The sequence below is a fragment of the Erythrolamprus reginae genome, chromosome 13 (genome assembly GCF_031021105.1).
Source record: "Erythrolamprus reginae isolate rEryReg1 chromosome 13, rEryReg1.hap1, whole genome shotgun sequence".
Classification (NCBI taxonomy): domain Eukaryota; kingdom Metazoa; phylum Chordata; class Lepidosauria; order Squamata; family Dipsadidae; genus Erythrolamprus; species Erythrolamprus reginae.
This window is the reverse complement of record NC_091962.1, coordinates 2581338-2594366: the sequence shown is the minus strand read 5'-3', so window position 1 is coordinate 2594366 and position 13029 is coordinate 2581338.

Sequence of the window (13029 nt, the reverse complement as noted above, 5' to 3'; positions counted from 1 at the left end):
CTGCTATAAAGAGCAGCATGTGGGTTTGGCCATTGTAGAAGAATATCTGTTGCAGTTTCGTCAGGAATCTTGTGTGCTGGACTTTGTTGCTTTTTCACGCCTTTGAAACCAAAGCAGAGCAACGTGTGTGTGTGTGTATCTCCCTTCGTTGGAAGAAGAAGGGGTGTGAAGTTTCTCCAAAGCTGCTGGCTAAGTACTTAATGACTGCTTAAGGGAAATTGTACCGACTACCTGGTTGTTTTGGGAAGAGTGCTCTTTGCAATACAAAAAGAGTGCTCAGTTTATTTTGACTTTTGTGATAAAGAACATTGTTTTGAATTTTCAAACGGGTGTGTGTCTGAAATTTGTATCCTTGAATTTTCGGGAGGCTCCTATCAGAGAGCCCGGCAGAACAGATGGTGACGTGCAGTTTGTCTGAGCCCCACTTCTTCAGATTCGGGGGGGCTTTTGCCCCCTTGGATGCCCAACCAGTTGTGCATTTCGCTCAGGAAATGCTCCAGTTTTTGCTCCATGAGGGGCAGCTGGTGGGGTTGGTCCCCAGAGGGCTGGATCCAAACTCGGGCTGGGCTGGGACTAGCACCTGAGATTGGTAGCCACACAATTGGCCCATGTCTTTCTCTGGACAGGACGTCTGGACCTCCTGCACCAGTGAAGGAGAATGAAGGGAGACCTGCTTTAATTAGATAACAACCAGTTGTAATTTCTCAATTATAGTTTCTTCATTACTTAATTCAGGCCAAGTTGGCCACTCATAATGTCTCAATGACCGCTGGAGTTTTGTCATTAATCTATTACTGACCAGTCATAAATGCTTTATCTTTCAATCAATGACAAGTTGTAGTTACTTCATTCCTAAATGGCCACTTTTAAAATTTAATGAGTAAAAAAATATTTTTTTATTACTTAAGGACTGGTTGTCGTTTCTTCAGGTTTTGCCCCGTGTAATATTTTGAGTGTCTATGCAACGTTTCGGTGAAATCACATTCACCATCATCAGGCTGAAGTTTTAAGCTTCGTGCTGTTGTAAATATATTTACATATATATATATAAATATATTTACACACACACACACACACACATATATATATGTGTGTGTGTAGATTGTTCTGAGTTCGGGTTTTGCCCTGTGTAATATTTTGCATGTTTATGCAACGTTTCGGTGAAATCACATTCACCATCATCAGGCTGAAGTTTCCAAACTGATGGTGAATGTGATTTCACCGAAACGTCGCATAAACATGCAAAATATTACACAGGGCAAAACCCGAACTCAGAACAATCTACATACATATACCCATGAAAATTTACGAAAACAAATATATATATATATGTCACATGTTTAAGCTGAATTTGAAAATTAAGGGAGACTAGGATAGATCTATTTCGGCCTTATTTTGGCCTCATCAGCTAGCCATACCCACTGGGACTTGAAGCTGCAACCTTTGCCTTGTAAGGCAGAGAATTATCCTCTAGGCTATATATATATATATATATATATATATATATATATATATATATATATATATATATATATATATATATATATATATGTCACATGTTTAAGCTGAATTTGAAAATTAAGGGAGACTAGGATAGATCTATTTCGGCCTTATTTTGGCCTCATCAGCTAGCCATACCCACTGGGACTTGAACCTGCAACCTTTGCCTTGTAAGGCAGAGAATTATCCTCTAGGCTACAGTATCCAATCCCTTCAGCTCTGTACCAGGGAAGGGTTACATTTTGTGTCGAATCACATATATATATATATATCTCAAATGTATTTTTAGCTATATATGGTAATTTACCTGCCACAATTTCTTCATTCATTAATGACAATTTTTTTCATTAATTGGATGACCCCTCCTAATTTCTTCATCACATTCCTGATCTATATGGTACGTCCATCCTGCCTGCTTTTGTTCAGGACCACAAAAATGTGTTTGCACCACATTACAAGCCCACAAAAGAGCCCACCCCTCCCACATTGCCAAGAACTACTTTTTTAATTTATTTCTTAAATTTTTATGGAACCATTTTCAGTGATACAGCAATGCTGGGTGTCTTAGCTTAGAATAAAACAGGGTTTGTTTGTTTTTTTAAAAAAAGATGATACAAAGGCATTTAAATGAAGCTGTTTCAAAAGAAAGCCATTTATTTGAGTAAGTTGATGGAGGCTGTGGCCACGTCTTTCTTTGAATTGGCCAAGTGGGTTGTGCGAACCCAAACTTTGGGGGACTCCAGAATCATAGAGTCCTAGGGCTGGAAGGGACTTTAGAATAATAGAGTTGGGAGAGGCTATCAAATGTCAACAGAAACATCCAAACACAATTTTCTTTGGCCTAGAATAACGACAGTGAAAAGGACGACATCGCTACAGTTTGTTGAAATCATCATTAAATCTCAGGCAAACAACCTTCTCCCCTAATGAGATCGTTGAAATCTCAAGAGGGGCCCCCGAGTTCAAATACAAAGACGGGCTCAGTGGCCGCACGATTCTGCAGAGTCGTTTGCAAAAACGAAACCAGGAAACGCAAATTTGTTCACACAATAAATTCCACGGCCCGAAACGACACTAACTGCAGCGAACTAGGCTCAAGGTCAGACTTCTCCATCCTACAGAGAATCTGTTCCCGCCAATTCCACCAAGCTCTAAAAAGACGTCAAGACAACGGTGAGACTGACCTATATATGGATTACCATGCAGACTGCATCAAAATAAAATTTCACAACTCCCATCCTAACATCCAACCTCCCTCCATCATCGAAAACTAGGCACACACGTCCCAAACTACCTGCCCTATTACTGCCACTAAAATCCTTAACTTCCTCACGACTACTACTGATTACCTCACTATTTGCTGCTCCCTCCCTCCCTCCCTCTCCTTCTCCCCTTCCCTCCCTCCCTCCCTTCTTCTCATTCCCATCTTCCTTCCTTCCCCCTACTTTAGAACTTCCTCACTACTACTACTGATCAAACTACCTAAATATCTGCTGCTCCTTCCCTCTCCTTCTCCCCTTCCCTCCCTCCCTTCTTCTCATTCCCATCTTCCTTCCTTCCCTCCTTCCTTCCTTCCTCCCTCCCTTCCATTACGTCTAGCTGTACCTCCTTCCTTTCTTCCTTCCTTCCCCCTACTTTAGAACTTCCTGACTACTACTACTGATCAAACTACCTCACTACCTTCCGCTCCCTCCCTCCCATTCTCCCCTTACTAACTCCCCTCCCTCCCTTCTCATTCCCATCTTCCTTCCCTCCTTCCTTCCTTCCTTCCTCCTTCCCTTCCATTACTTCTAGCTGTACCTCTTTCCTTCCTTCCTTCCTTCCTTCCTTCCCTCCCTCCCATTACTTCTAGCTGTACCTCCTTCCTCCCTCCCTCCCTCCCTTCCATTACTTCTAGCTGTACCTCCTCCCTCCCTCCCTTCCATTACTTCTAGCTGTACCTCCTTCCTTTCTTCCTTCCTTCCCCCTACTTTAGAACTTCCTGACTACTACTACTGATCAAACTACCTCACTACCTTCTGCTCCCTCCCTCCCATTCTCCCCTTACTAACTCCCCTCCCTCCCTTCTCATTCCCATCTTCCTTCCTTCCTTCCTCCTTCCCTTCCATTACTTCTAGCTGTACCTCTTTCCTTCCTTCCTTCCTTCCCTCCTCCCTCCCTCCCATTACTTCTAGCTGTACCTCCTTCCCTCCTCCCTCCCTCCCTCCCATTACTTCTAGCTGTACCTCCTTCCTTCCTTCCTTCCTTCCTCCCTTCCATTACTTCTAGCTGTACCTCCTTCCTTCCTTCCTTCCTCCCTTCCATTACTTCTAGCTGTACCTCCTCCCTCCCTCCCTTCCATTACTTCTAGCTGTACCTACTCCCTCCCTCCCTTCCATTACTTCTAGCTGTACCTTCTTCCTTCCTTCCTTCCCCCTACTTTAGAACTTCCTGACTACTACTACTGATCAAACTACCTCACTATCTGCCGCTCCCTCCCTCCCATTCTCCCCTTACTAACTTCCCTCCCTCCCTTCTCATTCCCATCTTCCTTCCTCCTTTTCTTCCCTTCCTTTCTTCCCCCCTCTCTCTCCCTCCATCCCTTCTTATTCCCATCTTCCTTCCCCCTCCCTGCCTTCTTCTCATTCCTTCTTTCCTTCCACCCTCCCTCCCTCTCCTCATCCCCATCTTTATTTATTTATGCATTTGTCAAACATGTATAGAACAGTAGTAGTTTGTGTAAACGTAAGTAAAAAAGTAACGATAAAAGAGGCAATATGACACTAGGACAGGAATGGTAGGCACAATGGTATTCTGTTGCATGCTCCTTACAGACTTAGGAATGGGGTGAGGTCAACAGTAGACAGTATAAGGTTAAATTGGGGGGGGGGGTTTGGGGAAGAAATAACAGAATCAGCCAGTGCATTCCAGGCATTGATCCCTCTGTTGCTGAAGTCGTATTTTCTGCAGTCGAGTTTGGAGCGGTTTACATTGAGTTTGAATCGACTGTGTGCTCGTGTATTGCTGCGGATGAAGGCGAAGTAGTCATTTATAGGAAGGACATTTTGGTATATGATTTTATGAACTACATTTAGATCAGATCGGAGGCAACATAGTTGTAAATTGTGTAATCCCAGTATTTCAAGTCTGGTGGGATGAAGTATTTTGTGGTGGGTGGAGGAGTGAAGGACTCTCCTTGTGAAAAATTGCTGGACTCTCTGAGTTGTATTAATGTCTGATATGCAATGCAGGTTCCAGACAGGTGAGCTGTATTCCAGAATTGGTCTAACAAATGTTTTGTAAGCTCTGGTTATTGGTGTAATATTACCAGAGAAGAAGCTACATAAGATTGGATTATCTTCCTTCCCCCTTTCTTCCTTCTTCTCATTCCCATCTTCCTTCCCTCTCCCTCCCTTCTTCTCATTCCCATCTTCCTTCCTTCCTTCCTTCTCATTCCCATCTTCCTTCCTTCCTTCCTTCCTTCTCATTCCCATCTTCCTTCCTTCCTTCTCATTCCCATCTTCCTTCCTTCCTTCCTTCTCATTCCCATCTTCCTTCCTTCCTTCCTTCCTTCCTTCTCATTCCCATCTTCCTTCCTTCCTTCCTTCTCATTCCCATCTTCCTTCCTTCCTTCCTTTCTTCCACCCTTCTCATTCCCATCTTCCTCCCTCCTTATTTATTTATTTTTATTTATTTATTTTGCCCAATACACAATGAGAGTTTTAGTGGGTATATATCTATATACAAATAGTAAAATACATGAAGAAGGTTATAGAGGACATACTCATAGTAAAATATATCTAAGAAAGAATAGAATAGAAGATATAGGAATAGAACATATCAATGAAAGAATAGAAGAAGAGATATAGGAATAGAAGAAAGGTATAGGAGATATAGGAGAGCAAAAGGACAGGGGACGGAAGGCACTCTAGTGCACTTGTACTTGCCCCTTACTGACCTCTTAGGAATCTGGAGAGGTCAACCGTGGATAATCTAAGGGTAAATTGTTGGGCGTTTGGGGATGACACTATGGAGTCTGGTAATGAGTCCCACGCTTCGACAACTTGGTTACTGAAGTCATATTTTTTACAGTCAAGTTTGGAGTGGTTAATATTAAGTTTAAAACTGTTGTGTGCTCTTGTGTCGTTGTGGTTGAAGCTGAAGTAGTCGCCGACAGGCAGGACGTTGCAGCATATGATCTTGTGGGCAATACTTAGATCTTGTTTAAGGCGTCTTAGTTCTAAACTTTCTAGGCCCAGGATTGAAAGTCTAGTCTCGTAGGGCGTTCTATTTCGAGTGGAGGAGTGAAGGGCTCTTCTGGTGAAGTATCTTTGGACATTTTCAAGGTGTTGATGTCTGAGATGCGATATGGGTTCCAAACAGATGAGCTGTATTCGAGGATGGGTCTGGTGAAAGTTTTGTAAGCTCTGGTAAGTCATGTGAGATTGCCAGAGCAGAAGCTACATAGGATTAGGTTTACAACTCTTGAAGCCTTCTTGGCTATGTTGTTGCAGTGGGCTTTGGCACTTAAATCTTTTGTTATTAGTATGCGGAGATCTTTAACCGAGTGGGGATTATCTGTGATAATTTGATTATTCAGTTCGTATTTGGAGTTCAGATTCTTCTTCCCAATGTGGAGGACAGAGCATTTGCTAGTTGATATTTGGAGTTGCCATGTGTTGGACCACTCAGAAACAGATTTCAGGTCTTTTTGGAGAGTATTTGAATATCCTACGAAAATAGACTAACAATCCTGGGCCTAGAAAGCCTAGAACTACGGCGCCTAAAACACGATTAGAGTATTGCCCACAAGATCATATGCTGCAATGTCCTACCGGTCAATGACTACTTCAGTTTCAACCGCAACAACACAAGAGCACGCAACAGATTCAAACTTAATACGAACCGCTCCAAACTTGACTGTAAAAAATATGATTTCAACAATCGAGTTATCGAAGCGTGGAACTCATTGCCGGACTCAATTGTGTCAACCCCTAACCCCCAACATTTCTCCCTTAGACTCTCCACGATTGACCTCTCCAGGTTCCTAAGAGGCCAGTAAGGGGCGTACATAAGTGCACTGGTGGGCCTTTCGTCCCCTGTCCAATTGTCTTTCCTTTCTTTCACCTATCATATATATATTCTCTTCCTTTTATATATCTTCTCCTCTAAGTTCACTTTTACCCTTATATATATTACCACATGTCTATTTTTCTTCCTATGTATTTGTATATTGGACAAATGAATAAAATAAATAAATAAAATAAAAATAGTTGTGTTATCCTTATTCCCATCTTCCTTCCTTCCTTCCTCCCTCCTTATTCCCATCTTCCTTCCTTCCTTCCTCCCTCCTTATTCCCATCTTCCTTCCCCCTCTCTCACTCCTTCTCCTTCTCATCTTCCTTCCTCCCTCCCTTCTTCTCATTCTCATCTTCCTCCCTCCCTCCTTCCCATTTTCCTTCCCCCTCCCTCCCTTCTTCCTTCCTTCCTTCCTTCCCCCTCCCTCCCTTCTTCCTTTCCTTCTCCAAAGAGCTGCAGGGCAGGCTGGGTAGCATCCTTTGCCCTGACCCCTTCCCCTGGCTTTCCACCACTGCCAACCAAGCCCCTTTTGGCGAGAGACTCCCAGGGCGCCCGGCCCAAGCGGCATACTTTCCCTGGGCAGGAGAATGGCGTTCTTTGTGCGTGGGCGGCCTTTTCAAAACCGGCCTTTGTTTCCCCACTCGTACCAGGAACAGAAACTGTCCTGCTTTCTTCTCCCAGCCAGTTCTCTGGCCTGAATAAAAGAGAATTGTTTGCTGACATTTCTCTCTAAGGGGGACAAAAAGCGCCAGTGAAACCTCCCTGGGCGGAGTGGGGCCTTCTCACGCGGATTGAATGACAAGGTGACCCGGGAATGGGGTGACTCAGCTCCGCACTTCTCCTTAAGTCGCTCTGCATTGCAGGCAGTCCGCGATTTGCAACGGCTTGGATTTGATTACTAGAGTTGGAAGGGATCTTAGAGGGAGACCCCCCAATATATGCATTTTACTATATACCTTATTAAAGCCTTAAATGCTTCTGTAATGCTTTTATTTATTTTATTAAGGGGCGTACATAGGTGCACTGATGTGCCTTTCATCCCCTGTCCAATTGTCTTTCCGTTCTCTCACTTTTCATATATATTTTCTTTCTTTCATATATCCTCTCCTCTAAGTTCACTTTTACCCTTATATATATTACTACATGTCTATTTTTCTTCCTATGTATTTGTGTATTGGACAAATGAATAAATAAAATAAATATCCATTCCCCTTTGAGTTTTAAAAGTTAATATCAAAATACACTGCTCAAAAATAAATAAAGGGAACACTTAAACAACACATCGTAAGACGTAAATCAAACGTCTGTGAAACCACTTAGGAAGCAATACTGATTGACAGTCAATTTCACATGCTGTTGTGCAAATGGAATAGTTGCGCAAATGAAATATTAAATGAGAATATTTCATTCATTCAGATCTAGCATAGAAACATAGAAATATAGAAGACTGACGGCAGAAAAAGACCTCCTGGTCCATCTAGTCTGCCCTTATACTTAATGGACCTTCCAAACAAACAAGCAAGCAGAGAAAAAGAAAATTTAGGGATTGATTTCCATTTTTATTTTTTTGCTGTCTCCCCAGTTTTGAAGTAAATAAAGCCAGTTTCATCTCAAATGCCAGCATTGTCCTTCTTTAAACAAAAATAAACAAATAAATCCTTGTTTCGTTAAGGCAAATCCTGCAGTAAAACAAGATATATTTCTCCTTATTGTATTTTTGGGCCTTTCTTGTGACCCGATTAACTTTATTTATATATATATATATTTAGCAGCAAGCATGGTCTGTCCAAACAGAGAGAAAGTGATGTAACTTCTTCAAAATATAATCCCGCAATGCGAAAGGACGGAGAATTAATGAAAAGTTAATATATCGTGCGAACACCCAAAGGGATCGATCCAGGTTCTTTCTCTCCTGGATTAGTTTCCATCTATCGTTTCTGGTCCTGCCTTCTGATGCTTTGGAAAATAAGTGGACCCCCCCCCCCCTTCTCTTCAAACATTAGAAGACTGTTCTCAGGTCCCCACTGGTCCTTCTCTTCTCTAGACTGTCCTGCCTGAAAAACCTTCAAACCTCCGTTCCATCATCTCCTTCAGACAAAGATCCAAAGGTCAAAGGGAAGACCAACCCTTTCCCCTTCCGGATCTCTCTACAACCTGCCTCCACCCTCCAGTCATATTTGCTACATCCTTGGTCCTCCATCCAGTGGGGCAGCTTCCAAACTCCTCTTTGCTACCTTTCCTTTGGCTTCTTTCTGAGACGGCTTCCCTCGCGTGCCTCCACTCTTAGAAACATAGAAACATAGAAGTCTGACGGCAGAAAAAGACCTCATGGTCCATCTAGTCTGCCCTTATACTATTTTCTGTATTTTATCTTAGGATGGATATATGTTTATCCCAGGCATGTTTAAATTCAGTTACTGTGGATTTATCTACCACGTCTGCTGGAAGTTTGTTCCAAGGATCTACTACTCTTTCAGTAAAATAATATTTTCTCATTTTGCTTTTGATCTTTCCCCCAACTAACTTCAGATTGTGTCCCCTTGTTCTTTTGTTCACTTTCCTATTAAAAACACTTCCCTCCTGGACCTTATTTAACCCTTTAATATATTTAAATGTTTCGATCATGTCCCCCCTTTTCCTTCTGTCCTCCAGACTATGCAGATGGAGTTCATGAAGTCTTTCCTGATACATTTTATGCTTAAGACCTTCCACCATTCTTGTAGCCCGTCTTTGGACCTGTTCAATTTTGTCAATATCTTTTTGTAGGTGAGGTCTCCAGAACTGAACACAGTATTCCAAATGTGGTCTCACTAGCATTCTATATAGCGGGATCATAATCTCCCTCTTCCTGCTTGTTATACCTCTAGCTATGCAGCCAAGCATCCTACTTGCTTTCCCTACTGCCTGACTGCACTGCTCACCCATTTTGAGACTGTCAGAAATCACTACCCCTAAATCCTTTTCTTTTGAAGTTTTTGCTAACACAGCAAATACTTCAAAAGAAAAGGATTTAGAGGTAGTGACGTCTTGGGCTTCAGACTCTGTATGCTCAGGTGTAAAGTCCCGGTTGGAAAAATGGAGCGGCAATCGCAGCTCCAACTGACCAGTGGGTGGGCACGTGCATCGGGGCGAGATTCCGTTTCTGTGCATGGACAGGAAACAGAATCGCGCACGAGGATTCGGCTTCGGCACAAGATTCGCCTTCGGCACTTGCATGAAAGCAAGGGAACCCCCAAAATTTAGCAAAATCTCTAGCACACTGTTGTGATTCAGCCTGAGGCTCCTCAGGGAACGGCTGGAACTCTGCCGGATCCATGCTCAGAGGGGGAGGACGATGAACAGGAGGGGGAGGACCAGGCAGAAGAGGAAGAGGAGGAGGGAGAGCAGCCTGAGACCCCCGGGGGGGGCTCTCCCCAGCGAGTAGCCTGGATTCATTAGATGAAGACGCCCAGGCTATCATAGATATGAGGCAGAGACGGGCAGCCCAAAGACGGGGCCAATTAGCAAGGTATTTCCATCCCTGAATTGGTAACAGCTGGGTTTGGGTGTAGTTCTCCTCAGCAGGGTTGAAAAGGCAGGCCCGCCCTTACTGTATTGTGGAGAGGTATCAATTGGGAGTCCTGTGACCTTGCTTCGATTCTTGGCGTCTCTGATCCTGGCTTGTGGCTTCGAAGGCTGAAGACTTGGGGGAGGCGTGGGTTTTATTACCTCCAGTGTTGTTTTTGCCAGCAAGAATCCTGTTTTGTTGCCTGGCCATCGTGAAACCTCTGTGAAGCTTCATAACGTTCCTGTCTGTAAGAACAGTTTTTGTTACCTGTGTTTGCTTTCAAATATATAAACTGCCTTTGCTTTTTACCAGTGTGTCTGGCTACTCTTTTTAGTTGGTGTTGGCGTCTGGGGGGACCCAGACAGAACACACACTAGTGTCCTCACGTGAGATTCGGCTTCTGAGCTTGCGCAGAAGCAAAGAAATAGCCAAAAATTGGCAAAATCTCTCGCGCCTAGTGTCCTTATGTGAGATTTGGCTTCTGTGCATGCGCGGAAGCAAAAAAATGGCTGAAAATTGGCAAAATCTCTCACGCCTAGTGTCCTTATGTGAGATTTGGCTTCTGTGCATGCGCGGAAGCAAAAAAATGGCTGAAAATTGGCAAAATCTCTCGCGCCTAGTGTCCTTATGTGAGATTTGGCTTCTGTGCATGCGCGGAAGCAAAAAAATGGCTGAAAATTGGCAAAATCTCTCGCGCCTAGTGTCCTTATGTGAGATTTGGCTTCTGTGCATGCGCAGAAGCAAAAAAATGGCTGAAAATTGGCAAAATCTCTCGCGCCTAGTGTCCTTATGTGAGATTTGGCTTCTGTGCATGCGCAGAAGCAAAAAAATGGCTGAAAACTCTCTGTGTGCCCTGTTTTTTTATAAAAACAGACCCTTCTGGGGGTAAAAATGGGTCTGTTTTTGTAAAAAACAGGGCACAGAGTTTGGGAGGCTTGCAGACTGCTTCTGGGAAGGACAAAATGGTTTCTCTTCGGAATCTTGGTGAGTCTTATACACCGGTGCGTTGTATAGTCCGAAAAATACAGTGGTCCTTGACTTAGGACTATAATCGAATTCAACATTTATGTTGTTGAGAGAGACATTTGTAAAACGATTTTCACCCCATTTTATGACCTCTTATGACCGAGACCTTCGTTAAATGAGTTTCGCCCCGTTTTGTAATCTTTTCTTTGCCATTGTGAAGTGAATCACTGCAGTTGATAATTTAGCGACGTGGTTGTTAAAGGCCATTCTGTTTTCCCCCATAGACTTTGCTTATCAAAAGGTCGCATACCCTTGGGACACAGCAACGGTCATAAGTGTGAAGCTGGTTGCCAAGCAGCTGATCAAGGGGATGCTGCAACAGTCATAATTGTGTGTGTGTGTGTGAATTGTTAAGGCACTTTTTCGTGTGCTGTTGTAACTTTGAGCGGTCACTAAATGAACTGCCGTTAAGTCGAGGACTACCTGTAGCCCTCGGTTTATGATCACAATTGAGCCCAACATTTATGTTTGCCAAGTGGGACATTTTGTTAAGTGAGCTTCGCCCCATTTTGCAACCTTTTCTGGTCACCGTTGTTAAGTGAATCGTAGCAGTTGTTAAGTTTAGTCACACGGTCGTTAAGTGAATCTGGCTCCTCTAACTGCTTTGCTCATCAGAGGGTCGCCAAAGAGGAAATCATGTGACCCCGGGATGCAGCAACCGTCATAAATACGAGTCACTCGCCAAGCGTCTGAATTTTGATCACGTAACGCATCGGGATGCTACAACAAAGTGTGAGAAACGGTCATAACCAGTAGTGGGTTGCTACCGATACAGTAGATGACAGTGCAGTGGTAGCGAATGGTGCGTTGCGGGCGCAGCTTTAGTTTTTGCGTCTGTCCCAGCATATTTTTGCTTTTTGCGTGTTGTGGTTAGCTCACGGCCAGCTCCTCTGGTAACAGATTTTGACCCGTCGGAGCACCGGAGACCTGTGTGGCTCTCAGAGGGTTGAGACAGTGATGGGGAAGGAAAGATGTAAGTTGAAGGTGCCGGAGAGGTAAGAGGAGAGGTAGAGGACCCTGCAGTGCCTATGGAACTCCCAGCTAGGACCTCGTCTGGGTCGGATGAGGAGGGGGTGATTAATGACCCCATTCTCAACGTCCGGGTGCAAAGGATGACGGGACGACAGGAACAGCTGCACAGACGCAGAAGAAGATCTTAAATCACAGCTGGGAGTAATTAGGGAATCCTGCAGCAGGCTTAAAAGAGGAGGTTTTGTGGGAGAGCTCTTTGCAGGAGTTATCGTTTGTGGTTTAACAGAGACAACGAAACAGATGCGGAGTTCCGTCTCTAAACCAACACCTTGCATCTTTGGGAAACAACCCAGTTTTTCGACAATTGTGTTTCGAGAAGCTCTTGAAAAATAGAGTGAGTAGCTTTGCTGCAGCCCAGTTTGGAGGCATTCTTTACAAACCTTGTGGGGGGGGTTTGAAACATTCGTTATCAGCTTGGCAGTCCACCCCGACCTTTTGATCATAAACAGACATTCTTCTGCTGTCACTGCGGCTCTCAGCCAATTTGTAAAGCAATATATATTTTGTGTTTCGGAAACCTTCAGTCTGTGTGTGGGATTTTGTCGTTCCAGACCCACCAGGCAGTACAGTGTGAAGGTGTAGAAGCAAAACCTCACAAGGGAATGCACGCAAGACAGAAGTTTTGGTGGTTCTTTGCTTCTGTGCATGCGCAGAAGCAAAATTCGTCCCCTCGTGAGATTTCAGTGCATTTTTGCTACCTGCTCATGCGCAGAAGCAAAAACACATTGGTATATGCACACGCAAGAGAACTAAAGTTGCCCGCGCAGCAGACCAGTAGCAGCGGTAATGGCAATCCGTCTCTAGTCATAACCGCGTGGATGCTTAGACAGTCTCAATTATGAAAAACAGCCCTTTTTTTCAGTGTC